This window comes from Myodes glareolus, chromosome 20 (assembly GCF_982192425.1).
Source record: "Myodes glareolus chromosome 20, mMyoGla1.1, whole genome shotgun sequence".
Classification (NCBI taxonomy): domain Eukaryota; kingdom Metazoa; phylum Chordata; class Mammalia; order Rodentia; family Cricetidae; genus Myodes; species Myodes glareolus.
Window position 1 is genome coordinate 17,894,886 of NC_142045.1, and position 26,989 is coordinate 17,921,874.

Genomic DNA, 26,989 nt, shown 5'->3' on the forward strand with positions numbered 1-26,989 from the left:
AGTTGCAGAAGGTACCCATTTCATAAGCATAGATCTTCACAGACAGGAAGATCTGTGTCCTTTTCCACAGAAGCACAGTGACGTGGGAGTTGGTGTCCCAATCAAGAGCAGTGGTTCCCAAGCTTTCTAAGACTGTGTGACCTTAATGCAGTCCCTCATGTGTGGGGACAGTCAACAATAAAATTATTGTTGTTGTTACTTCATAACTGTAATTGTGAATTTTAATGTACATATCTGTGTTTTCTGATGGCCATTGGTGACCCCGTGAAAGAGTCATTCGACCCAAGGGAACCCCCTTGTTGAGAATTGCCGGTCTAGTGGGAGGACTAGGAAATAGATTAAGGTCCAAAAGCTGTAAGAACATTGGTCATCCTGCAAATTGCCTTTTCTCAGAGCCTGTGTTTCCCCCTCTATAGCCTTAAGTTATGTCTGCCCTGCAAACATTGTAAAGTGTGTCAGGAGAAGCCCAGATAAGAAATGTGACCCAACATAAAGTGATTAAGAAATAAAAAAAAAAAAAAAACTATTCACAAGAGCTGAGAGGAAAGATAGCTGTAAGAAACACTAAGCCCGGGCGTGTGTTCTACACATGCTCCTTTCCCAGCCCCCAACCACCTTCAGCTTCGGGGGACACCCTGCTTCCTGCAAGGAGGCACCCGCCGCCCAATAGCGTGAGGCTCCCTCTGCGTAGCATCGGAGCTCCCATCCTGCTGAAAGTGTGTTGTGAGAAAGAGCAGAACGCTGCCAGGAGCTCAAATTTGCGCTTCAGCACAATCAGCACTGTGGAGCCTATGCCGCCTCCCCTTCCTGGAGCTGAATGGCAGATGCAGCCCGAACGTTCATTAATTGAGAGGCTTCCGTCCCCGGACGCCCCTGGATCTTGGACAGAAAAAATCCCGGTCGGATATTTAGGATGAGGATACCCAGGCCCTCCGAACTTTTAACGCGCAGTCACGGAGTCAAATGTAAGAATTGCCTAGGATGGAGAAGAAAGAGATCGATCGTGGTCTGGCTGCGGGTTTCCAGCGGAGATGCTGCGAAGGGCACGCCTGCCCCGGAGCCGCTCCGTGCGTCTCTGCGGCACCCCGCCGCCTGCCGGCCCCCTTTTCCCAATTTGTCCTCGGGCCGCAGTCGTCTGCGACTGAATAATTCCCTGCACTTGTGAGTGAACCCACACAAGTTCCCCAGGCACGGTCCTCCTACCTCTTTCCCCCAGGGAAGGGTGGGAGCAGTTTTTCCAACCGTAACCTTCCAACCACCTGGGGGAAGGTGACTGTTTTGGGAGGCCGAGGGATTGTTTTACTGGGTCCAAGGCAGCAGAATTAGCTGCCGATGCTAAAGTGGTTCGTTTTCTTCCTTTGCTTTTTGACAAACGGTGGGCGGACCGATGCCCGGGCGCGACCCCGGAGCTCACTTCGCTGCCGGACGCTGAGTTTCAGACTGCAGCCTTGCTCTGCGTACACCCAGGCCCCTTTGCCGCTCATCGAGTGTGCGGACGGATGAATGCTGACAGGCATCCTTTGAGCTTTGGTTAAAGCCCCAGCGTGCTCACCTTTGCATCTCCTGGTTTTCTGCTATCGCCGCTGCCTCCTCCTCCTTCTTCCCCCTCCCCTCCCCCCTACTCTTCCCCCATCCTCACCCTATCATCAGCACCACCACCAAAAGACGCGTCCCTTTGGCAGAGTCGAAGCTCCCCGCCGAAACGAAGAGGGAGGGAGACACCCATCCCCCATCTCCCATCTCTGCCTAGGCTCCGGGTTTTACTGCAGCAATCGGAGGTGACAGCGCCACCTCGGTCTCGGTAGCTCTCCGAGCCCCGGCTCCCTCCACCCCCCCTCCCCCTGTATCGGGGAGGAAAGCGCCCCCTCCTGAGAGGCTAATCTCCGGAGAAGTGCGAAGGAGCTACAGAAAAGCGAATTTTAAAAATGTAGAAGTCACTGGGCTGCATTCCTCGGAGGACAGCCCAATCCCCCAGGACTGAGTGTCAGCGCATAGGAAGTTGGGACCTTAGAGCGAAGGGGGAGGGGAGTGGTGCAACCCCGCATTCTCTTCTGGAAGGAGTCTCTGCAAGCCCTGCGGTTGGACACAAGTTTGCGTAAGAGTGTTTTCCTTTTGTCAATTATTAATCACCGGAATCAGTTTGGCAGAACTGGAGTTTTAGCAGTAGTGCAGAGGGCGGGGCCCGAACACCTAACTCTTGGGGCCTCCCCTGCGCCCGGCGCAGTGGCAAGCTAACAGCAGCTGGGGAGAAGCCAGAGCATCCAAGCTCACACAAAGGCAGGAGGTAAGCATCTTCCAAAATACCTACGTCCAATCCGAAGAAGCTTTCTTAACACAGAATTTCTGTCTTCATGGGGGGTGGGGGGAGGAATAGAACTGAACTTTGATGTAATTTATCTGCTTATTAACTAACCACATTACAACTCTAAGAACTGAATGGGTCCTCTTGGCATTCACTATGTCGGAAACTAAGACGTTTCACTCAACATAAGCCAAACTTTATTACTGGAACTTTTCCAGCTGGAAGAAAATTATTTTACATTATTTTCATTATTCTATCTTTGTGTGGCTTGTTAATATTCAGGGAAATATCTTAGGATGTGTTTGGCTTCCTTATTTATCTAGTAGTATTTACCTAGTTTCCTGCTCTTTTTTTTTAAATGCCAATAAGTTACTTTAGGCAAGGGCACACCAGTCCACTGCCAGCAGATAAGGCATAGCTAGGAAAGAATTGGTTTAGTATTTTTTCTTTATTATTAAGCACAAAGTGTTTTCTCAAGGATGTTTCTGTGATTGTTACGAGCAATCAAAGTCTTCAACCCATGGAGCAATGTGTGTCACAGCATCCTTGGGGAGCAGGGGAGCATAGGTGCGGAGGTTTTCAGGTACAAGCGTCAGTCTAGACTTTTTCAAATGGAAAGGCATTCAACTGGTTGGGAGTGCACAGGTCAGCCCAGCCCATGTGCCAGTACAGAAATAGAGGAGCTGTTAAACCTAAATGCTAGCTCCCAAAGTCCAAATAAATGTATCAGGGAAAGTGGGATGTTTGCTCTTGCAAGAGACTTTATAGCAGCAGTAGTTATTCTGAATCAAAAGATAGTAAGAAATACACTGCCATTTTTTACTAAAGAACTTTTAAATGTGTGCAGAAAAACTGGTAAAAACTTAATCACTTGATTTTCACATCTTATTCATTCCTGTGCTTCTTTCTTAATGTGGCCATCATTTTCATGTTTTTTTTTAAAAAGTTTTTTTTGGGGGGGTGTTTTTGGTTTTTTGTATTGGTTTATGTTTGTTTGTCTTTGTTTCTGCAAGACAGGGTTTCTCTGAGTAGCCTTGACTATCCTGAATCTCTCTCTCACTGTGAACCAGACTTGCCTCGAACTCATAGAGATCAGCCTGCCTTTGGAGTTCTGAGATTAAAGGCATGCTCCACCATCATCAACCATTTTCATGATTTTAATAGTTGTGATGACTATGTATATTGATCACTTAGACCAACAATGAACTTTTGTGTGGGATACACAACCTCATTTTTCAAATCTCTCTAAACAACAATTTTACTGCAATAAATGAAAAATGGTTAGTTAAGGCAAATGCACAGACTGTGCATCAAGTAGAAAACCAACCAGACTCCAACCCCCATTGGTTTTCTTAACCTACTGTTTATAAGTTTGCTGATTTTAAAATTAAAAGTTATCTTTTACACATCTATGGCCAATTTTGGCCAATAAAGTCAGTGTAAACTCTGACCACCAATTAACAGTCTTCATTTCAGATTATCCAAATAGCAGCTGGAGCTGGAAAGATGGCTCAAAGAGTTAAGTACATTCAAGTATGAGGACCCAAGTTCAAATCCCAGAACCCACATCAAGAGGCACAGTAGAATGTATCTGTAAGCCTAGAGCTGGGAGGCAGAGTGAGAATCCTCGAATCTTCTCCAGATAGCCATTCTAGCCAAATGGGCAAGTTTCTGGTTCAATGAGAAGACCCTGTCTCAAAAAGTAACCTGTGGAGCCATAGGAGGAGACACCAAACACTGACTTCTGACTTCCCCACGCAACCCCAAGTACGGACACACACCTGTGCACATAGATCACACACACATGAGCAAGTCATCCAAAAAAGACTCAACTTCTAGAATTCTGTCTGTGAACTCACCTGTTACAAAACAGTAAGTGGTGAGAATTATCTCGAAATATTATCCTGAGGGATTACAGCAAATAACAAAGCGTTTATGCCGTAATATTGTGGTAAAGACAACATGGGTGTATGGTGTTTGAGCACACTTCATCTCCCCAGCCTCCTTCAGCTGGTGGTGATCCACTCTGGCTGGATGGTGCTTTGCGCTGGGTACTTTACAGAGTTCCCTCCCAGCCTAGCATCCAGCCAGCCCAAAGCTCCAGCCGATTCAAAGGAGAAAAAGGCCACCACCCTCCCATCTCTCCTGACTTTATGTTACAGAAAATTTATTTCAAGGAGGACCAACTGAGAAGTCAGTCTTTCTTCCTGTAACTACATGTGCGCATTCACACACACACACACACACACACACAAAACTGTATGCATATATGCTTGTGTGCACACACACACACACAAAACTGTATGCGTACATGCTTGTGTGCACGCGCACACACAACTACATGCGCACATGCACACACACACACACACACACACACACACACACGACCGAAGATGAAGAACTCAATAACAAAAAGACAAACAGCCCATTTGGAAGTGGGTAAAGGTTTGAATAGACCAAATAGAATTTCTCCAAAGAAGATGTGCATAAAAAAGGTGCTTATATTTATTTGTCAGAAAACAAAAATCAAAATCATAATGCAATATCACTTCACACCAACCGTAATAGTTACAAATGAAATGATCCATAATGACAGATCAGCCCAGTTCATGCTCATAAAAAGAATTTGGAGGTGACGGAGATTATGTGGAATAGCTGGGGCTGGGAACACAACTCAGTGGCGAAGTGCTTGCCTAGCTTGCTCAAGATCCTAGGTTTGATTCCTCGCCCCACAAGGAGGATGGGAAGGAAGAGCTACAACTCTCCCATATTGCCAATGGGGTGTAAAATGATGTAGTGGAAAGCAATTTGTTAATTCCTCAAAAAGTTACACCTAAAGTTACCAAATAACGCAGTTCCCCTCTTAGACAGATATCCTGCGGAACTGAAAGATTACCTCCACAAAGGAACCAGTGCCCAAATCCTCACCCCAGTAGTACACGTAACAGGCAAACCCCAAAACACACGAAAACCCCTGGAAACAATCCTAGCATCCATTGAGAGGTGAACGGGCCAGTACAATGCATGGAACAGCATAGTGGATACTATTCAACACGCTTCAGCACGGCTGAACCTTGAAAAACTTACAAACGCTCAGTGAGAGAACTCGCATTGTGCTATTCCCTTTACGCAACACGTCATAAACCAGCGAATCTACAGAGACAGAAATGAGAACAGTCGTTGCTGAGGGCCGGTGTGGAAGATGAGCTGGGGAGGAATGGAGGAGTTGACAGCTAAAGGGGACAGCGTGTCGTGGGGAGATGACAGATTTTAGACCGTGGGATGGTGTGTGGCTGTGGATGTTCCACGGCTGAAAAGCCCTGGACTGTATACTTAAACTAGGTTAATTGTATGGTAAGTGAATGACATCCCAACAAGGCATATTATTAAAAACCCAGCTAATGTAGGCAGGTGTGGTGGCAATTACCTATAATCCTAGAACATGGGAAGGTGTTGAAAATTCAAATTGCAACTTTGAGATTAACCAGAAAAATTTAGCAAGACGCTGTCTTAGAACACGCAGGGCAAGCCGAGCGGTGGTGGCATACAGCTATGATTCCAGCATTTGGGAGAGAGAGGCAGGGGGATCTGTGATTCCAGGACAGCCAGGGAGATTCAGAGAAACCCTGGCTGAAAGGAAAAAAAACCAAAAAGATACAAAAGGCAGCAGCTGAAAAGGTGGCTCAGCTCTCAAGAGCACCGGTTGCTCTTCCAGAGGACCCAGGTTCGGGTCCCAGCACTCAACCCACGGAGTCAGAACTGTCTATATCTCCAGTTCTAGGGAATCAGAGACCCTCTTTGGCCTCTGTAGGCATCACGCATGCATGTGATGCAATACATACATACATACAGGTGAAACTCTTACACACATCAGATAAAAATAAATAAATCTTTTTTTTTTTTTAAGGACTATAGGTGTGGCTCAATCTTAGAGCACTTGCCTAGTGTGTACACAACTCTGGTTCAATCCCCGGGACCAGAAAAAAAAAAATGTGAAGCATTGAAAGAACAAATGAATCTAGAACCAATATGAGACTTTTTTGCCCAATGGCCATTTAGAAATAGATGGACTAATTAAGGGTGGCCCCGCAGTTACACAGCTGTATGGTTTGCATAAGTTTGCATACCTGCCCTGGCTTGTCTTCTATTTGGTAATAAATCAGATGCCATTAGCTTCTTGTCACAGGGGATTTACTTGCAATGCAGCACCCGCTCGGACTCACCCATCATTATAGTAACCCTGGACCTGTTGAGGCTGGTTATTCGTCTTGCTTTTAGGTAAATCTAATCTTTAACAGTACTAAGGTTAATTGTTGAATCTGCTATGTCCCACACTGGGTTAGAGGGGAAGGTACATGACCCTCTGTAAAATGTGGATTTCCACTCGGATCAAAGCACTTTTATTTACCCTCGATTGGCTCTGAAGGCCGGAGCCATGGAAGAGCTGGGGAAGCAGCCAGTAGTCCCCGAAGCACACTGATATGTCCTTTCTGGAAAGCATCATCGGTAATTATAACGATCCCGAGCGCAGCGGCTCCTAAATAATTAATACATGCCTCTATTTGTCTCTTGTGTTTTGAGTTCCCACAGCTTCTTCAGCCTGTGCTAAGAACCACGGAATGGGAGGGCAACTTTGTGTCCGGAACAAGTACAAAGTTAGTGTGTCTTAGAATCCTGGAGGGGAGAAAGTCGCCGAATGTGTTGTGAGGACAGTTAGGTGCACGCTGAATCAAACCGTACCTTAAGCTGTGTGGATGAAAGTCTTCCTGCGTCGGGAAACCTTAGGGATTCTCCTTCTCACCTACACAGGCCAGCCCCTCCATGCATCTGTTTTTAGGAGTGTGGCAAGCCAATGGAAATAGATTCCATCCGGTCTTGAACTACCATGGCTAGTGTCATGTTTTGTCTAATTACATGAAAGAAGTTGCGTGTGTGTCTGCATGCGTCTACAGGTCCACACACACATTTAGGTCAGGAGACAACTCTGGATGTCATTCCTCGGGTGCAGGCCCTCTTTTCTGTCAGGCAGCATCTTTCATTTACTTGGCACTTGCTAAATAGGTTAGCCTGGCTGGGCCATGCCAGGCTCGCTGGCCAGCAAACACTGGGGAATCTTCCTGTCTCCATCCTTCCAGCACTGATTCCGAGCATGTACCATCACGCCTCTTTTTTTTTTTTTTTTTTTTTTTTTTGTATGGATTCTGGGGATCTAACTCAGGTTCTCCTGATTGCTCTTTTACAAACTGGACAATCTTCCCGGCTGTGGTAAAGAATGATTTTAATGTCTAATCGTTTGTCTATACATCTAGCATATGCATGAGAAGTTGAGCATGACTTTTCTTCGTGTTTTGGTGGAAGGCTGTGGGAGAAAGAGAAAGGTTCATTGTTGGAGGAGGCTTCTGTCCCACCCTGTCCTGCAGTAAAGACACAGAAACTATATTATTTGCAATACTGTTTGGTCAATAGCTTGAGCATATTTCTAGCTTGTTCTTAGAACCTAAACTAACCCATCTTCATTAATCACCACGAGGTCATGCCTACAGGCAAAGTTTTGGCTGGCTCTATGGAGGCGTCTCTCTCTTGCTGGTAGCTACATGGCTCCCCCTGACTCCGTCTTCTCTCTCTCTCTCTCTCTCTCTCTCTCTCTGTATATCTCTTCCAGTCTGGCTATATTCTGTTAAGCCCTTGACCAAAAGCAGCTTCTTTATTAACCAATAAAAGCAACACATATACAGAAGAACTTTTCACACCATTTCATGAGGCAGCATGTATTTTTATGTAGCTCAGGCTAGCCTTGAACTCATATAGTCCTGCTAAGACTACCAAGGGCTAAGATCATAGATGTGCACCACCGTGACTTAATCATTACTTAATCCTTACTCTATAATATCATTTTCATTCAGGATTGAAGAATGAATATATTTGGCAGGTATTTGTTGCCCATCTATACCTCTCCAGGACACTTTCAGGCCTTGTCTAAGTAATAAACATATAGATAAAGCGTCTTGACCCTTTGAGGTGCTTGTATTCTTGTGGACATCTCAGACATTAGTAACAAAAATAATAGTGAGTGTGTAATTTAAAAGGAGGTAAGAGCTCTGGGGAAAATAAAGAGGGAACGGGGTACAATTTTAAACTGCAGGCTCAGGCTAAAAAGTAAGACTGTACTACAAAAAGCATGCACAAATCTGGCCCTGTGACCCTGGAGGAAGCCACAGGGATTTCCAACATCAAATGAGCTCCTCTTCCCCTTACAGAGGTTTGCTTTCCCTTTTACCCTTGCCTCCCCCACCAGCATTAGTTTTCTGACTAAATAACCCATTGTTTCCTAAAGGGAAATTTAGTCCCAGCACATAGCAAGTAGGCACAAGGAAGAAATACCCCAACACCCGCTTGAAGAATTACAGTTGAACTCTTATTAACAAGGAAGCATCTTTTTTGTTAAATCTTTGAGAATTTCTTGCATGCATGCAATCTGTTTTAATAATATTCAGTCCCCCATTCTTCCTCCTAAGTCCTTCCAGATCCACACCTGCCCCCCCCCCCCCTTAGGATCCACTGAGTCCGACTTGTGCATCCATGTATTCATAGGTACAGGGACATCCAGGAGAGTGTGGCTAACCCACCTGGGGTCTCCTCCTTAAAGAAAGCTCCTCTTCCTCCCTGGAACAGCATCTAATAATGACCTTCTCACTCTAGGCTGGGCTCTCAGTTTCTTCTTGGCCCTTTCAGCAGCAGTCCGGGATTGCGCATAGTGTTCTCAGGGGTTTTCCACAAATAGCGCAGATCAGGTTCCCCAAAGGCAGCACCTTTTGGAAAGGAGAAGGGAGTCTGAGGGGAAGGAAACCTCGAGAGCCCAACCTGGATCAATGGAGGAACTACAGAAAGGGAACAGAACCTGGAGTCCCACGGGTCAGCTGTGGAGGCTGAGGGAAAAGTCACCATGCTGCTGTTCCAGAATTTCTGCCTGGTTCCAACTGTCCCCAGGAAGCCCTGCTCTAATCATACAGAGTAGGTGTAGCAATGCTTCTTCTAGGAGCAGCTTAAGAGGAGCAGGGATGGAATTTTGTAAGTCAGAAGGGACATTTATTTTAGTCTCAAATGCAAAGTGTGTAAGAATGGTGAATACAACTAGAGACAGTTTTTTTTTAAAGAAAATCTGTTATAATGGGACCTTAGAAATCTCATTCATTTATTTATCATGTTTTAATTAAACAGCTACCATATGCCACTCATGGAGGAAAAGACATGGCAAAGAAGACCTTACTCAAATCTCTTTCTTTCTAGACTGCTTTGTGTGTATGGTACTACGAACTAAACAGGACTCCATTCATGCCAAGCAAGCACCCTGCCAACTGAACTATATCCCCAATCCAATACACCACTTGCTACAAAATGGATGAAGAGCCCAGGATAAGACGTTCAAGAATGTGCTGCCCTACCAACCCAGTTCTGGCGGCCTTTCTTTTAGCGGCCTTTCTTCACCCCATTCTAGGCCCTGGTTTACCCAGTACTTCCCTGTCAGAACATTTACCACACTGTGGGGAGAAACCTGTCCCTCCTCTCAGGAAAGCGGCTTGGAGAAAGTAACCTTGTCAGTCTTAATGAACTGTGTACCCCTCTTATGACCTTGATACCTTTTGTTGACTGAAACAGCTAGGATGGATGGATGGGTGGATGGATGGATGGATGGATGGATGGATGGATGGATGGATGGATGGATGGATAGATGGACGGACAGACGGATGGACGGGTGGATGGATGGATGTATGGACGGATGGATGGATGGATGGATGGATGGATGGATGGATGGATGGATGGATGGATGGATGGGTGGGTGGATGGATGGATGGATGGATGGACGGACCAACAAATGGATGATTTGCTGGACTGTGATTAAGTTCTTTGCAAAGCAAGTCAGTGTGTTAGGGTAGTTCAGAGTATGTGCTCTGCATTTTTGCTTTGGTTTTGGATTTCTGTTTGCTTGCTTGCTTTATAAAACCTAGGGTCAATTTTAAAATTCTCTCACACTGCCACTTCCATATTTAAAAAGTGAGTGCAGAAATACTGCTACCCTTACAGTGTTGCTAGGTGAGCCCTATAAGGTCCTACCTAGAAAGTACTTAGCAAAATTCTGAGCTATAAATTGCTCAATAAATATCTACTGCTATTACCAAGACAGCTTTCAGGCTGACAGTCTGCCATTCCAGTGTGACGGCCCTGCTCTTGCACCTCCACGGTAAGATCAAAGGCTCTCAGTAAGGCCTGGCGGGAGCCATCATGCTGTCGTCAAGGTCAGTGAAAAGATTCAAAAAAGAAAATTTGGAATGAAATATAAGTCACATATTGAAGAATAAAATGGAAATGACAAGAAAAAAAAAAAAGGAAAAGGCTCAAGATGACATACACAAAGCAATTTTCCCAGGATTGTCACCCCTCTGTTGCTGTCTACCTCACAGACCAGTCAAGTACTCGTCCTGATACACACTCAGCGTGCCTTGCAGGATATCACGCCCAGTGTCAGTGATGTAGAAAAGAGACACGAAACAATCCTGCTCGAAACTGAGCCGTGCCTGTCCTTTTGGCATCTTTTGCAAACCTAATTATCTTTCTGGGGTGTGCCAGACCAGTGGTCAGGATTAGCACAGCGCCACCTCACACTATCTATGACGTTCTAAATTAACCGAAGACAGAGCTAACTGGACCAATCAATGGAAATCTAGAAACCTTAATAATTACCTTTAATAAGACTAATAATTACACGGAATAGGATACCCTGGGGCTTTTCTCCAACTGGCAGATCCACAGAGAATCTTAAATCTTACGTAGAAATGTTTTAATTACTGGACTAGAGCCTCTGTGGCCCTGGGAGCTCAGAACTGACAGGCATCAGCTGAGGCAGAAAGCAGCGTGGGCCAGCGAGGCGGCTCAGCAAGTCAGGACACTTGCCACCAAGCCTGACCACCTGAACACGATCCCGGGGAACTGCATGTGGGGGACGGAGAGAACAGATTCATGCAAGTTGTTCTCTGGCCTCCCCATGTGAGCCGTCACACACACACTAAATAAATGTAAAAAGTTTTAAACATGACCACGAGCACGATTGTGCCTGGCGCACACATCCAGGCCACATTAGAAGGAAGGAAGCTATTCTAGTCAACAGGGCTTTGTTTGGCTAAACTTTCTGATGTCATTAAGATGTGATTGCTGTATACTTCTCTGGAGAGGGATTTTTTTAAAAGGTTTTTATGTGTAATAGATTTAAAACTGGCACGCTATTTATCCAAGCATAACAAATTCCTGCCTACTTTAGTTGATTGTCGGCAACTAAATGAGCAACTTGAGTTTCGGACACAAGGGAGCAAGAATAACACACTGGGGGTGGAAGGGGTAGTTCAGAGGTGGAACGGCGTGCACAAAGCCCTAGGTTCAAACCGTGGCACCATGAAAGTTAATGGCCGAATTTAATACTATGAATTTCTTTCATAAATCATGTATGCATCCTCTGCCACCCTCCCGTAGAATGCACAGCACCCAAACCAGTGTTAGGTTCGTACAAATCACTCAGGAAATATTTGTGATATGAATTGAACATAATTGTATTCACTTAAAATTTAGTTTTATGTAATCAGTAAAGAAGTAATTTTTCAAATCTATGTAGTAACAAATGAAAAAAAAACCCTTTGGGTAAAATGAATTGAAAAACTCAGGGTTCAAAATTAAGTACATAGTATGCCTTAGTTAGAGTTTCCATTTCTGTAATAAAATGCCATGACCAAAATCAACTTGGGGAAGAAAGGATTAATTTGGCTCACATGTCCTAGGTCACAGTCCACTGAAGAAAGCCAGTACAGGAACCTAGAGGCAAGAACTTCGACAGAGGCCGTGGAGAGGTGCTGCTTACTGGCTTTCTCCTATGGCTCAGCCTTCTTTCTTACATCATCTGCCCATCATCTTTCTTACATCACAGCCAGCAGTGAGGTGGCCTCTCCCCCAAAAATTGCCAATCAAAAAAGTGTCCCCACAGACTTGCCTACAGACCAATCTGATGGAGGCATTTTCTCGGTCAGAACTCCTTCTTCCCAGATATATCCAGGTTTGTGTCAAATTGACCAAAAAACAAGCAGAACACACCACACCAATCACAAGTCGGTTTAAAAGGAAGAAAAATCAGAGTAGACACTATATATTTAATGTGGTAATTAAATATGCCTCTATTTCTTGGCTACTCTGATATTCTCACTGTTACATTTCAGCATTTTATTCTTTCACAACTGGTGCAGGTTTAACAGCCATCAAAAATTGTTAGCCAAGAAATCTTTCTGTGATTTCAGCAGAAAGACAAACAGGATGGTGGATCTGAGACCAGCTGGGGCTTCATAGCCAAGACTGTGCCACCAAAAAGAAACCGAAGTTTAAGAAGCAAGGACTATTCATTCGCAAAGCCACAATGCCACAATGTTTCTCTTAAAGCTACGAACTCTGTTAACCGGACACTATTTGCCTTCTTCAAAGCTGAACTACGGTATTTAGGACACTGAGATAGTTATGATGATCTGATTACCTGAGCTGTTTTAAATAATATGCAACTGAGGGAAAAGCTGTCACATCATGGAGATTTGCATGTCTTTAGCTCAGTTAAATGATAAATGACATTTTCCTGAAATGCTCACATGTGTTCTCTGTGACATTAGTCCCATCTTAAAACTTTCCCATGAGTCTGGCAGTGGTGGCATGCACCTTTAATTCCAGCACTTGGGAGGCAGAGGCAGGTGGATCTCTGTGAGTTCGAGGCCAGCCTGGTCTACAGGGTTCTAGGACAGCCAGGGCTGTTACACAGGGAACCCCTGTCTCAAACCACAACAATAAAACTACATGAAACATGCTGTTGGCAAACATAATGAGCATAAAATCTAGAAATAAAAATTCTTCTTAGTACTTAGCAATGATAAATATGAAGAAGCACATATAACTAATCTTCTTCTTAAACCTCATAAAATAAATTAATTCTGTTACTTTTAGATTGACTCCTATATCCTAAGGATATGTTATTTATGAGCGTGTGTGTATAAAGACATATATATATGTATATATATGTGTATAAAGACATATATATATATATATATAGAGAGAGAGAGAGAGAGAGAGAGAGAGAGAGAGAAAGATGTGTAATCTACTGGTATAATATATAAAAATTCAACTTCTCACAAACATGTCTCAAATTCCAAATTTAGTAATCACTAGGAACCACTAAACTAAATGCTGCAGAAAGTGATTTTTCAGTTGCCGTGTGAATAGCGTGTGTTAAACCGCGGGTTTTCCTTCCAAAGCTGTAAGTGGTTTATCTCACAACCAGGTTGTGCAACACGCTTTTAACATCTCTCTTCATAAACATGACAACCTTTTAAGCGATAAGAGCACTCGCCGTGTTGATCCATCACTCTGACACATCAGCTTTGATCAGCTGGAGTCTAATTTCTTCCTGTTGCATAATTACTTAAGAATCCATTCTGCTTGGAGTGAGTTCCTGGAAAGATTTGGGCAGCTGATGTTGTAGAATACAGGTTTGTGTTTTAAGGGGGAAAGGAAAAATTAGTAACGGAAGGGAGTAAGAACACAGCGTGCTGTGAAGCCAGCGTGGAGCGTGGGTCAAGTGCAGCTGCCTTTTCCAGAGGTGGGCAATGGATACTCACTTTGTCAGGATGCGTGAAAGAATGGGATTCTTCATTTCGTCCACTAAGAATAGGAAACGACTTCTCCTTTTCTTCACTCAACAACTGAAAAATAAGTTTGTTGCTTTCAGGGTAACTCTGTTGCAGTGATGGAAGATAAAACCACAAATAGTTCATGTCTCCAAGTCCCCGCCATGGGGATACGGAGTCTTCACATACTTTTAGTTTATTTAATTAAAAAAAAAATTGAGACAGCGTCTCACCATTAACTCTACCTGGCTTAAAACTCACATGTAGACCAGGCTAGCCTCAAACTCACAGAGATCCAGCAGCCAGGAGAGTGTCAGGGTTAAAGGCATGTCAAGGCTTGTGGAAGCACACCCAGCTAACCTTCGTCATAATAAATAATAAATTATTGTCTAAAAGTCTAGAGAGAGAGAGAGAGAGAGAGAGAGAGAGAGAGAGAGAACAAGCAGGTTGACCTCATTCTGGATTTGGCTGGCTGACAGGAAAATCTGATTATAAAGGAGAACAAAAGGAAAACAGAAAGCAAAAAGCAAAGCTTTCATGGTTTCCTCCACTGAGAAGAAAATATAGACAAGGGTGGATACAGAGTGAAGGGCACCGCCGCACCCATTGCCTTCTTGCTGGCCAAACCCCAGTTCCCAGAACCGTCTATACCCACCTACCTGGCTCGCTGTCCCCTGACCCACCTACCTAGTTTGTCTCTGAAGTGTTCGAAAGGGTAAACAGAAATCTCTCAGGTAAGGGGAAAACGTTTAGAAAGTGTGAGAAACAGTTATATAATAACTGAGATAAATTTGCCCTTACATCAGATATAAAGAGATACACTTTACTATGTTGTGAGGATGAATCTCTACAACATACAGAGACCACGAATCACACATGTTATTCATGTAACTTATGCACGGAGAGGTTTAACAACCTCTAGAATGTCAAAGAATAAGTTCAGGACGTACAAAGTAAAATATCAACGATTTTTTTTTTCTGTTGTTGAGAGTGGATCTTGGAATTGGTGAGTTCTTAGTAACTCTGTCTCTATTCATTGTTTCCCACGGTTCTTTGAAACAGCTGAGCTCACAGGCGGGCTCTCTTCAGCCTTGAATGGCCTTGAACTTCTCCTCCCTTCACCTCCAATTATAGGCGTGTGCTACCACACCTGCTAATCTCATCCTAAATCCTGCCTCCCTGTTCCTGGCAGTCTGGAGGAGGCCCTGGGAAGTCTCTGCTAGAACCATGTTCCCAGCGGAGTCCTCAGCATCTCACCTGGAAAACCATTCTTTATTTATTTATTTATTTATTTGTGCATACTTTGCGTGCTAGGCAAACTCTCTGTCAGGAACCATCCCTCCAACCCCACCCCTTCCCCTTTACTCAGCTCCTCCTAACAACTGTTTTTCTGAGATTCACCTCTGAAAACAGTAAAGCAGTTCTAAACCTTCTCTGTGACCGCTTATAGCGTCAGTTCAACTATCAGTCCTTCTTAGACGGCTAACTCCTCTCCCTCCAGAGATTTTTCCAGCCCTTGAGTATGCACTCAGCCGGCTGGCATGGCCTTTTCTAAGCACTAGAAGAAGACTATGGTGGTTTGAAAGAGTTGTTGGGGTCATGATGTCTCTTCACAGCAACAGAAACCTTAGCCAAGGGAAAGAGCTACAGCCCCTTTTACTCAACTACGGCATCGTATTTTGCAGATATATAGGAATACTGAATTATTTATCACAACAGTCTACCCAAGGTCAGATTTTTAAACTCCAAGATTAACCCAATTTCTTCTTTCTCTCCCCACTCCCCATATGATATTAACACACTGTTCAAAATCAAGAAACTTCCTTCCCCCGCTCAAAAGTGGTCCAGAAATTCATTCCTTGAGACAGAGTAAGAGCAGACTGTTTCCGTGGAAATTGGGAGAAGGATCCTATATCCTTAAACCTAGTGCCCAGGTCACAGCTGCAAAGTCATCAGCCACTGCCGTATTCTTAAACTCTGATTTTCTTAAACTCTGATTTTCCCCCCAAATAAATTTTCAAATGATGTTAGCACATCCCTTGTTTTTGCACAATATATCCTAGACTTATGGAAGACAGCCTGAATGGTTGGGTGACATTTCTCAGGGGATACGATCGTTGTAAAGTCTGAAGGCATCTTTGACTTAATTGCGCTGAACTCTTTAGTCACAGATGAAGAGATAAAGGCCAGAGAAGAGAAGCCACCTGCACCAGATCACGCAGAAAAGAAACGCACCGGCACTCCAGCCTGGACCCCTGCTCAGGTGAGCTCCTCTGCGTCCATCGTGGGCTTCCAGAAATCTTTTAGAAATGTGATCCTTCTCATGGTAACATTACATCTTTACTAAAATAAAACCCTAGTCCTCTGTCAAGCAACCAGCAATGATTTATGGCATGCTTCCGGAATATCGGATTGACATTGGAGGTGAGACCAAGAATGACACTGGCGTTAGCTTTACTTCATCTCACGACAGTGACTCTTGGCTTAAAGACTTAGCAGGACCTTTGAGGTATAGACAGAAAAATGTTCCAACTGTGCAATTTGCATAAGTTGCAAAGGTTACATAGACGCCCCCTCCCCCAACCGTTGACTCTAGGTTACAAACCCCTGGCCTAGAAAACGCCAGTGGTGGATACATGCCAAAAACACGATAGCGGAGCAGTAACTCCTGCCTTATTTATGGGTCTCTGGTGGAGGACAACTTCTGTTTCGGTATCCTTCATCTTTAATTTATATGATGCAGCAGTGTGTCCTGGAAGGCTTTCAGTATGAGAGGAACATTTTTCAGTAAACATTTAGTTTACCAAGTGGGATACATTAATATAACAACTATGGAAAAAATGAAGACATTGTCTTTCAAAATAAAAACACTCGCAGTGTATGTGAGAATGGTCAGTGTTCACAGAAGGATATTTATTTTATTTTGTTTTAAAATTCTTATTATAATTATTAAGAAAAAGGAACAGACTGAAAGGAAACCTGGCCGGCTGGTTCCTATTTAAATAATTATAAAAGCACCCATTCACCCATGGGAAACAGTGCAAATGAAAGGTATCTATCCCTGTGTCCTGGGGACATCTGGAAGCCCCGGTCCTTTCCTGTTTGCAGCAGTGTTTCAGGGGGTTTATAGTTCCAGGCTGGAGGGCAGCAGTTTCTTTATTTCCATGTACTTTAAGAAACTTACAGATACTTTAAATTTATCGGTAAGGAGTTCTGGTCTCTCCAGACGAAAACATCCATCTTGGACATTCTGATAGCATTAATTAATGTGACAAGAACATGTGTCCTACCCTGCAGTGACAGGCGCTCTCACACTTCACTGTCACAAGATCCCAGGTCGGATCCCAGGATCGGGGCTAGTTTGACTCCCAAATAAGCAAGACACAAACCCTGGAGCCTGGGCTTCTTCATCTCGTGAACTGAGCTGACACACATGTTGGTCTTCACCTGGTCCTCGGCATGTGCAGTGATGTGCTCCAGAGGGCAGTTAGGATTGAGCTTGCTGGGACCGTTTGTCTCTAGTGTGGTAGCCTCACGGGAATCACATAATATACCGAATATACTAGTATATTAGTAGCTATTATATCCGCTAATGCAATACTTTCCCGAGTGTTGCACTAAGCACGCCATGGTTTCTAATCTCTTCCCAGCAGATGTGGGCATGGAGTTCTGTCCCCATTCCTGTTCCCCAGCTGAGACAACTGAGGGAAGGCGGGTGTAAGTTACTCAGAGTGACTCACCCCGGGCTGCAGTTCAACCCTACACAGGACCCAGAACTCACCCGTGTAATCACCCCAGCATCTCGCCTCTCCCGACTCCACCCGCGGTCACGTGAGCTGTTAGGCCTCGATCTATTCAGCTCTGTAAAGATAATCGAAGCCCCCAGTCCAGTTGTAGGCCACCACACTGGCACTGAGAGAGGCTGCCTCTGCTTGGAGGAGGTAATTGTCACGAGATCCCTCTGTCTTCAAGGGTATTTGTCTTTGTTTCTAGGACAGCTCTAACAAATCACCATAGGTGTGGTGGCTTCTGTCAAAGAAACGTGTCTACTGGTAGTGCTGGAGGCAAAAGTGTGCAATGAAGGCGTTGGTAGGGACATGCCACCTGCCACCTGCCTTCCCCCGCACCCACAAATATACACTCTACACACACACACACACACACAGTGGGGGCACCGGGGGCAGGCTGTATGTATGACAGGCATCTGGATGGCTTCCACATGACTGTTACCAATCATGCTGTTGTACACATAGCTGTACTTTTAATGACTTTTTGGAGACACTTCTAGTGACGTGAAAGACCCTTAGTCTCGTATGTTCATGTTTTACTGCTAAAATTAACTTGGCAGCTTTTGGCAATAATAGCACAGAAGTGAGAAGCCAGTTGGAAGCTACATACCCTTCTTTCTGTTATTGTAGAGCAACAGGGGTGGATTTTTAATGAAGCAATAACAAATAGCAGACCCCAAGAAACACACAACTGAGCGTGGGCTTAGAAGCTCGTCTCGCCATTGCGGGGCTTTAAAAAGTGCACAGGGACACTGCCCTGTCCCTAGGTCGGCAAATGATGAGACATCAGAAAGAAAGCATAGCATGTCATCCCCCTCATCATTATAAATCCTCTCCTATCCATTTCCATATTAATATACGTTACCCCATTTATGGTTTTGAAATAAATAGCATCTTTCGATAGTCACACAACATTGAATCTAAACAAATCTCTGAATTTTGTATGCCCTAAATTAGAGTCAGTGCTTTCACTAAAGCTGAAGTCCAATCTTTTTCTCTCGGTCGTGAGCCCTGTACTCGTAAAGTCATCTGGAGGCTGAACTGAGCTCCCTCTAAACCAAACCGAAACAAAGAACTACTTCAAAATCAGTTATTTGGAGCATGCCTTGTGGTCTTCCACTTGTGTTCCTATTAATAAAAATTAGACATAGTGGAGTAGGTAGAGCCACAAAACACTCTGTACCCAACACTTGGCCTCTTTGTTGCTGACTTTCGGTAGCTCACTGCTAAGTGCAAGGTTACACAATGTAACAGAGTAAGTAACCCAGTTGCCTGAAACAAAGCCTGTGCTCACTTACCATGCTTGCTTCTTCCTCTCTCATCATGAATGCATAAAGAACATCATTAACTGCTGTGTTCGTTTATGTTTCTCTCTTGCCTTTCGTTCATCCCAAACTCCTGGGTCCCTTCTTAGCCTCCACTAAACGCCTGGGTTTATAGTCTGATTTCTAATATTCACCCTGCTGTCAGCTTGGGAAAGGAATCGCTGATGGAAACTTGGCAAGAATTGCAGTCAGGAAAGAAAGTTCCCAGGAAAAGATTAAGCAAGGTTGGAACCTTCTGTAGTGCATGAAAGCAACAGAAACCAATAAACTAGTCATGCTTTATATTCGCACAGATATGGTATGAGGCCATGCCATTAATTATAAAGACTTCTCCCAACCCATGTCACTGAGGACTTAAGAAATTACATGTGGCAGAGCCAAGAGATGGCTCAGTGGGTGAAGAACGTGCTGTGTAAGAGGGAGGGATGAAGTTCCAGTCCCTAGAATCCACAGAAAAGGCTAGGCACTGTAGCTCATGTTTAGGGGGGAGGTAGGGCAGAGACAGGTGGATCCCAAGAGCTTGTTGACCGGCCAATCCAGGCAAGATGGCGAGCTCCAGGTTCAGTAAGAAACCTTGTCTAAAAACAATAGAACAAGATACTCACACTGACTTGACCTTGGAACACACGCGTGTACGTGCACACACACAGGAGAGAAAGATAAGAAATTACATTCTGCATCTCTGAGCATTGAACTGTGCTCAGGGGAGGAAGCCGCTTGGGATTTGGCCCCTGTGACAAGAACAAGCATGTGAAATTATGTTTTGCTCACCCTACGCAAGGAACATGACCCTGCCCAGGGCATATCTGAATGTGTTCCGAAATGGTAATGCCTTTCTATGGGAAGTTTGACTCAATGGCCACATTGATGCATTGGTTGATTGGTTATGACGGCACCAGGCGATTCAATTAGCACAAAGAATAAGACCTAGAGCTTCCTCCTGTCTTACACAAGCCACTACACTAAGTAGTGTAATCAGAATGCTCCAAGACTTTCTCAGTTTATAACTTGGCAAAATCATACAGTTTGAGGTGGTAGAAGCACAGCTAACAGCACGCACTGCTGCTCTCTTACACGCGCTCCATCGACTAAGTCAGGCTGAAAAGAAGCTGTCAATCATTACTTTTTCTACATAAACCACGCATGACACAAAGGGCTTTGGGGACATACCCAAGGATGCAAATTAAGACAGACAGACAGACAGGAAAGAAGGGGACCGAAAAGGAAAATGGAAAGAAAGGAAGGAAGGAAGGAAGGGAAGGAAGGAAGGAAGGAAGAAAGAAAGAAGTGAAGGGAAAGCATGGGGAAGGGAAGAAGGAAGGGAAGAGCGCCGCGCCGCTGTGAAATCCGGCTCTCCAGGTGTTCCTGGGGTATTTTCCTCATCAGAACCACTTTCCGATCCACCTTAAATTTCCAGTCACCTAGCACAAGCACTTGGAAGAGGGATTTTTGTGAAATTTAAATCCGCTTTGCTGATGTTCCTTACTGCTCGTGGCGCCTGCAAGCTATTAACATCAGGAGAAACTACAAATGCGTTTGTGATTTTCATTTGCTTGTTTAGTGTGTGTGTGTGTGTGTGTGTGTGTGTGCGCACGAGCACATGCATGCGTGTGTGTTTAAATTGCTCGCTCCTTTCTATTCTTCAAAAAGACAGATGGGACCACATTTGCAGAAAACAATTTGTCTAAAGCCATTGCCTCAAGCAGATCGTGTGAATTCCTAAGAGCCTCTTTGGGGCTCTCCATCTTGCTGGGGAAATAATGATACTCAGATTAACTTGGGAAGCACGTCCAAGAATGTCTCTGGTCTCAATAACCACATAGTTTGTCAGTCATCCAGCCTGTTGTCTTCCCAGTCAGGTCCTGGGGGTGATGAGATGAATGCCACATTCACCTTGGTTTTACAAAACAAAATCAAAAACAAAAATCCCTTCAATCTACTGAGGAAATGGGTTGCGTGTGGGTGATAGGGTAAGTGCTCAATGTTCGTGCACTGGGTACCACACAGAAGAAAGCAATGTGTGCTCCTTGGAATAGAAGGTTCTTATGAGCCTGTTCAGTACGAGGAAGGTGTACGAACTAGGTCACGAAAGGAAAGCGGACTTTATCTGGCAGAGATGAGGCATAAGAGAATAGGAAGCAAAAGAACGCAGCTTGAAATATTAATTCTTTGAAGTCAATCTCTTAGCGTGAGAATTCAGAGATGACGCCAGAGAAGCAGGGCGATCAAACCGTGAGGAGCTGGAATGAGTTTTTCATTCCTCTGCAAAGGAAGAGCCCTTCACTGGAGGGTTTCAAGCAGAGAATCTTTAAGCTTTCAAAGTTCACATGAGAAACAGCATGAGAAATAGAAAGTCAAGTTGGTAAGGAATCTTGCTCGTCTAAGCAAAGTATCTGGAGCCTCCACAGCACTGTCGCACTGTCTGTGGGGCTCTCCTGCAATGACAGAATGTTCCACACCCTGGCTGTTCAGTATTCTCTACATCCGTGCTGTGCAATATGGCAGTCACCTGTCCTACGTGGCGACTGGGAACCAAGAGTTCAAATTTCCATGGATGACCAGTGACTGTCCTGCTGACCGTACAGAGACATCATAAATGGAAAATAGGCAGAGGGGCGCTGTTGGAAGAGAGCCCTGGCTCCTATCCTCAGTACAACATAAACTAACTGTGATTGTACACACCTGCACTCCAACTTGGGAGAATCAAGAGTTCAAGGTCATCTTTGGCGACATAAATGAGTTTAAGGCCAGCCTGGGTTACACGAGTCCTAATCTCAGGTAAAATTCTAAAAATTAATAATTACAAAGAAACAGCTTAAGTTAGCCCGGGAGTTAAGTAGGGTTTGTTGTTATTGTTGTTTGCTTGCTTGTCATGTTTTGTTTTGTTTTTTTGTTAGGAAACCTATTTAGTGGGACTGAAGGCATGGCTCATTTGTTTAGCATTCATGGAGCCAGGAGGTTGGTCCCAAGCTTACCTTAGGATAGTTTATGCAGTCACAAGTGTCTGTGGCTGACCTGGACCACACTGCGGTCTGTCCATTTTCTCTATTGTTTAAGCAATTCCAGCACTTCATAGGATGGCATTGTCTCTATGTCCTCATTTTCGGTTACTTCACTTTTTAGGGTAGTAGTATTTAAGCTATGACACAAGAATTACTTTGAGAAGTTTCCCTGACAGGAAGAACAGTATAAGCACAACCACAGCACAGCACACAGAGGTTACCCGGCTGTCTAGGCATGCTGTCACTCACCGATAACCCAGAACTCAGGCAGGAGCATTACAGCTTTGAGGACAGCCTGGGTGGTGGAGCAAGGGTGCCTCACAAAGGAAGCAATAGCAACCAGAAGGTTAACTGGGAACTGGAGAGATGGCTCAGTGGTCTACAACACTCGCTGCTCTTCCAGAGGACATGGATTCAATTTCCAGCACCCACACGAGGCTGACAACTGTCTGCAACTCCAGTCTCAGGAGATCTGATGGCCTCGTCTGACTGCCTTGGGCCCCAGCACACATGTGGAGCACAAACAGGCATGTAGGCAGAACATTCGTACACACAGAAGAAATACTAGATTTTCGAGCAGTTCATTGGTCATTATTTTCCTTGGAAATTTTTTTTAATGGACTTTGTACTTTTTATAACAAGTTTTTTGATTCGCATATAAATCAAGAAGGCGGTATGAGGTCCCATGAACCTTATGTCCTGTTTATCCTGCTAAAATCTTACATAGCTATGACATGTTCATTATAATTAATGAAACAATCTTGGCATATCATTAAGAAAAATATTCACTTTATTCATACTTAGCTCACTTTTATACAATTTTTATCCCTACTATTATGGGGTGTCAACATCACAATTAATCTTCATGTCTCTGTAAGCTCTTGGTTGTAACCATTTTGTACACTTGGGTTTTTTTTTTGACAGTTTTAAGAGGTTTAAGGAAAACTAGTTGCTTCTCTTGCAGCAAGCCACACACAGCAGAGTTTGCCTAATGTTTTAATTGTTTGATTTATGAACTGTTGAGATGACTGCAGAGATTAAGTACCATTGTCTGGGCATTGTGTCAGAGACACCCACCATCAGCGTTTGGCTCTTGTAGGTGATGGCCTTGATCTGTATCTTATTTACTGTGAATTCAGTCTCTCCCCACCTCTCCTTTCCTGTTACACCCTTTGGAAGGAGATCATTGCACTCCTAACTCACTTAACAACTGAATTACTTCAAGGAAGGCCTGTGTTTGAAGAAGTCATGTCAGGGACCCTTTAAAGAAAGTTGCTGAAGAAAGGCGCAGTAGGCTTACAGACAGCATCTTTTCCTCTGCCACAGGCAAGACATTTGGTCAGGCCTCAGATCTCAGGTTCTGAATAAGAAGCATGTGTGCACTGGAACACACTTGAGCACTCCCCCCCCCCCCCCACACACACACACTGAATGACCGCTACAGCTTTCCAAAAATGAGTCAGGAAGGAGTTAGCCAGAATCCATTCATGCCCCTTTGGTCCTTGAATCTTAGGTTCAGGAGAGAATTGAGGCTCTTAACCAAAAGAGCAGTGAGGTTTCAGAAAAGGAAGTCTCTTATTAAAAAGGGCCTTTCTTTGTTGTTCATTTCTATGTTTAGTTTCGCAAAGGTCACAGGCCCAAAGCACCTGGGAACTGCCTTTCGTTGCCGTTGCCTAACTCGCTACCACTCCTATGGTACAGACAACAATGCCGAAATCCTTGGCAGGCCGAGTCCCTCCTGTGCGCTCCTCTCACGCATCCTCCTCCTGGCTCAGCTCATGCTAGCACATGCATTTTTATAATCCCTGCACGTACTCACTTATTTACGTTCTAGCTACGTAAGCCATCCCGGACTGACGGGGGTCACAGCTGTTAGGCTTCCCCCTTAGTTTGGGAGAAGAACCTTTTCTTCCGTTTCCACTGCCCATGAATCTAGGGTGAAATCTTCACCTGTTGGTTGAAAAGCCGTAGCACTGAAGAACAGAAAATAACAACTCACCATCCATTCAATTATGCAATAGCCTCTTTGGAGACTTCTAAGTCACGGATATTTTTCCACTGTCCTTGTGACCCTTTTCATTCACTGGATTCAGGTTAGGATGTAGTGTTTCCCCTGGTTCCTAAATCTCAAATAAACCTGCTCCTTAACCCGGCCAAGCTCCATGTTGAGGCTTCCCACCATTCTAAGCTATACGTCACAGATAAGAACCTTAGATTTTACCAATTGCAAGGGAGACTTGTAAGAAGAGTACATTAAAACCTTCAGCTGTCAGGCAAGAATCTGAACTGTCAGGGAGATTTCTTATGTGTGGAGAGGAATGGGGGCTGAGAAATGGAGTGGTATTGAGACCAGATAACCTCGTAGCGGCTCCCTTATCCCTGCAGGACAGCAGGCAGGGTGGCATGTGCTATTGAAGTGATCCTCACAAATGAGACTTCATCATGTACTGAAAACAGTGGTTCAGAGACTGCTCTTCCTGTGAGCTTCCTTCCATTCCTCCGGGAAGCGATCCTGACCTTCATTGCAAGCTTCCTACTTACAGGGGACCTCAACTGTCTTACATTTCACCAGGGCCACTAGAGAAGCATAATCATAGAAATACGGGTGCTTAAAAACCTCTGTTCTTCTCTCCACTTGAGAGTGTATCTTGGCTCAAACCACTGTAATATTACTGTGGACCGGGAATTAACCTCCCTCCCAGGTCTCAAGGCACAGAATCATGAGAACCATACCCAGGTTCACAGGGCTGTCAGCTTACTGTGTCTTCATACAGCAGAGGGGACAAGGAAGTCTCTGGGGTATGTCTTATAAGGGCACAATTCCCTGAGCTCCGACTTCATGACCTAGCCACTTCCCAGAGCCCTCAGCCTCCTGACACTGCCCTGATGTTCAGTTTGCTGCAGGCAGCATCACACAGTGGTAGAGTGGCCTCGGGTACCTAGGAAGACAGGCCGCCGTCCACCCATATAATTCCACTTGGGAATACACCGTGGATGCATATAAGTGGATTTTAAAAGTCAAGTTTAGGGAAATTTCTTTAAAAAAAAATAAAAACAAAAACCTCTTCCTTTTCCACTCAGGAATCATCATCATTTAAAAAGTATCTAACTAGAAACAAGGAGATTTATAGCAGCCTCGAGCAAAGCAAACATCACAGTTCCTTTGTTCATCATCTCCAGGTCATGGCGTTAGGTATTTAAAGAGGCAACTATATTAAATTTGTACATTATTGTAAGCATTTAAGGACTGAAGACATTTACTGGAGGGGCCGGAGAGATGGCACAGCCAGTGAAACACGCACCATGCAAGCGTAAGGACCGGGGTTCAGATGCCTTGCGTCCACATAAAGCTGGGCACGGACACACACACCTACACCCCCCAGGCTGGGGAAGCAGAGGCAAGCAGATCCCTGGAGCGCACAGCCCAGTCAGCCTGGCCAAATCATGAGTTCCAGGTTCAGTGAGAGAGCCTATCTCAAAAACTAATGTGAAGAGCAGCTTGAGGAAGACACCCAGCATCAATCAGCCTCTGGCTATCACAACACACACACACACACACACACACACACACACACACCACACACACACACACGGTGGGGGACTATCATATAATTCTATGTGACTACAGATAGCTAATTTCTCTGTCTTTCTGTCATGGTTTTTCCAAAATTCAGCATCTGTTCCAGCTTCCTCCTTGGGACTTTTCCAGCCTCCATCTAGTGTTCCTTCCCAGACCCTCTGCACTGCGTGACTGTTACACCGTCCAGAAGAGCTTCTCCTTCTGGCCTGCAATGTCTCTTGGGACAGAGAGTGCCCTTCTGAGGCCATTGCTACTCAGAAGCTACGTAACTGTATTCAAAATGAATTTGTTCACTGAACTGATGAACTCTCCCACCTGTGTGATTTATCCCATTGTCTACAGGGGTGGTGGGTTGCTTTTCTTCTAATTGTAAATATTGTCTCATAGGAAATACAAAACGGACTCCCAAGGAGAAATAAATTACCTAAGTAAGTCAAGAACCTAAAAGTAGTGCGTATTCTACAATAAATCGTAGCAGATGGCTTTCTAATAATAACTCGCTCTCTCTCCTCCCCTTTTCATAATAGGAAATGGGGAGCCATCTTTAAATTCTCTACTCAATAAATGAAAAGAAGAATCAAAGAGCCAATCATGCCTTCTTGAACTAACTGCTAGACCTCATGAGATTAAAATGAGACAGATTAATAAAAGCACATTCCCCCAGGGCTGGAGAGGTGATTCGGTGGTTAAGAGCATCTGCTGCTCTCTCCGAGGACCCAGGTTCCATCCTCAGCACCCATATCAAGCAACTCACAACTGCCTATAACTCTGACTTCAGGAACTTGGACACCTTCATCTGGCCTCCACACACACGAAAATAAATAAATCTATAAAAGTGCTTTTCACAGGTCAAAACTGGCAATTTGGAGGACTGAGAAATGAGAGGTAGAAAGAGCCAATAATCCTAAAGTTTTGTTTTTAGTACAAAAGTATATTGAAAATACCCATTTCTAAAGCATTGTGACGTTTGTGACCAAAGTGCCTGTCTTTGATGTAACACATGTTCATATACTTTTTATCCGGTTGGTTGACATCAGCAGCTTTAAGTGTTGGGTACCTATTATCCCACAGTTTCCACGGCTTAGCTGGGGGCCTCTGGCTCAGGGTTTTTCAAAAGGCTGCCATCCTTGTCTGTTAGGGCTGCCCAAGTAAGACGTTAAGCTTTAAGTAGAAAATATCAGCCAGGAGATTAATCGGTGCGTTAAAACAACAACACAATAGTGAGACTAGTGAGAAGAAAGGTCAATGATATTCCTGAGTGCAATATTATCTCATTAATAAAACTGAAAA

The 26,989-nt window shown here is 44.4% G+C and overlaps 1 protein-coding gene across 3 annotated transcripts in view; it reads left to right on the top strand.

The window, feature by feature from the left end:
• Positions 1-579: 579 nt before the first annotated feature.
• The window catches only part of Sptssb (serine palmitoyltransferase small subunit B), a 30,478-nt gene continuing 4,068 nt past the window's right edge, over positions 580-26,989 (top strand). The window contains exons 1-3 of one of the 3 annotated variants that reach the window (XR_015735752.1): positions 580-2,284; positions 16,170-16,267; positions 25,794-26,195. The gene's annotated coding sequence lies outside the window, so the exon portion shown is untranslated. Of the gene's footprint in view, positions 2,285-16,169; positions 16,268-25,793; positions 26,196-26,989 lie in introns of those variants that run through there. The other 2 variants (XM_048424847.3, XM_048424848.3) reach the window with 2 other exon arrangements.